Raw genomic sequence first — 2,068 nt, 5'->3', positions numbered from 1 at the left:
AAAGAAAAAGATAATATGGGGATTCGAGAAGATATTGGGATCCTGGAAATGTTGCCACATTTTCGTCTATAGCTATTGCCTTTGCAAAACTTGATTGGAGCAACTGCGTTTCAACTCAACTTCCTTCAGAGGCTTCCAGAACATAATGTAATTTTTATAGATTTTACAGGGCCTGCACCTTCATTGCAGGTGGAAAAAATCTATCTGTTGTATGTTCCTGTAATAATAATTGCGCACATTCTTAAACTTGCACCTGTGGTTTTTACGTCTTTTCAAAATGACAGTTTGGAACCTTGTGCCTTATAGGTTCAAATAACCACATTGTCTCTCCCAAATTGCATGGTAGCCCGGAACTTTTGGCCTGGGCACAAACTCAGAATTTATTTGCCCTTTTCAAATGGACATGAAATGTGAATTGAGTAAAAGCCATGATAATATCGCAATATAGTAGTGAAGAGCATTAACTACTATATACCCACAACTTCAAGTTCAAGATCTCTCATATATTTGGATCCATGGGCTTCCGGCCCAGATATAACAAAATATGTGGGGAGCCTCAATTCATTATTTGAGGTTTATGTTGATATTATCCATTTCACGGTGTATTCTTAACAACCGGAATTCACAAAATATATTTCTTCCTTGAGGTGTCGATTATAACAAAATCGAACTTTAAATTCATCATCTTCTTATGTCAAAGAAATATGTGGCATACCACAATTTGCAATAATACCTCAAGGGTTGTCCATTTAATTGTTGGAACTTCAGGTTCTCAACACTGTTAAATTTTGAACTTCAGGCCAAAGCCACATATTCTCATGGTATGGACATTTTTATAATTTTCTGTACATATTTCGGGACTTCAAGCCCTTACATAATTGTCCATATTTTGAGGAACTTCTGGCATCTCATGTAATTGCTCATCCATGAGTTTAAGGAACTGCAGGTTCCCTTTTGTATATAGTGACGGTTTACCCAAAATGGTTCATATTTATGCATACGTCACTATTCATGTGAATAGTACTGTTCATCAAGTCATGAATACGTATCTATTCATCTGCCAGTACAGTTATCATCAATGTGTACGGCACTATGAAACTGCAGGTTCCCTTTTGTATATAGTGACGGTTTACCCAAAATGGTTCATATTTATGCATACGTCACTATTAATGTGAATAGTACTATTCATCAAGTCATGAATACGTATCTATTCATCTGCCAGTACAGTTATCATCAATGTGTACGGCACTATGAACCAATACGGTACTGTTACATCATTAAGGAACTCTAGGTCCTTATTTACATGTCAGGGATCAAGGACCCTTAATTCCGATCACATGTTTACAAATACAGTACCGGAGAGACTGCCAGCTCTCATATTAATATCATCATCAAGGATCTTCAAGTCCTGATGTAATTGTATGATGAGGATCAAGGAACTTCTGGTCCTGATCTGCATACTGTAAAAACTCATCATACAGCACAATTAATCCATAAAATAAATTGCTGATAAATAAATTACTGGTATGGACGATAAACCCGCACCATACTTTAAATAAATGTAAATGTGCGGTAAAATAAATTCATAAATTAAATTGCTTGCTGTATGGACGTTAATCCCGCACCATACCTTAAATAAATTAAATAGCTTGCTGTATGGACGTTAATCCCGCACCATACCTTAAATAAAATTAAATGTGCGGTAAAGTAAACGTGCTTGTGTGGGCACTAATTCTGCTCCATACATTTAAATAAAAGCAAAGGCGTGGACGATAAACCCGCACCACCCTTTAAATAAATATTGCCGTATGGGTAATAAACCTACACCATACCATAAATAATACTTTAAGTAAAAGTAAATTTGCGATAAAGTAAACGTGCTTGTATGGGCACTAATTCTGCTCCATATATTTAAATAAAAGCAAAGGCGTGGACGATAAACCCGCACCACCCTTTTAAATAAATACTGTTGTATGGGTAATAAACCTACACCATACAGTAAATAAAATAAATATGGGGTTAAAACCACCACCGAATAAAATAAGAAAAATGTTAGTATTAGTAACGG

This window comes from Prunus persica, chromosome G2 (genome assembly GCF_000346465.2).
Source record: "Prunus persica cultivar Lovell chromosome G2, Prunus_persica_NCBIv2, whole genome shotgun sequence".
Taxonomy (NCBI): domain Eukaryota; kingdom Viridiplantae; phylum Streptophyta; class Magnoliopsida; order Rosales; family Rosaceae; genus Prunus; species Prunus persica.
The sequence above is the reverse complement of the archived record's forward strand: the minus strand, read 5'-3'. Positions refer to the sequence as shown.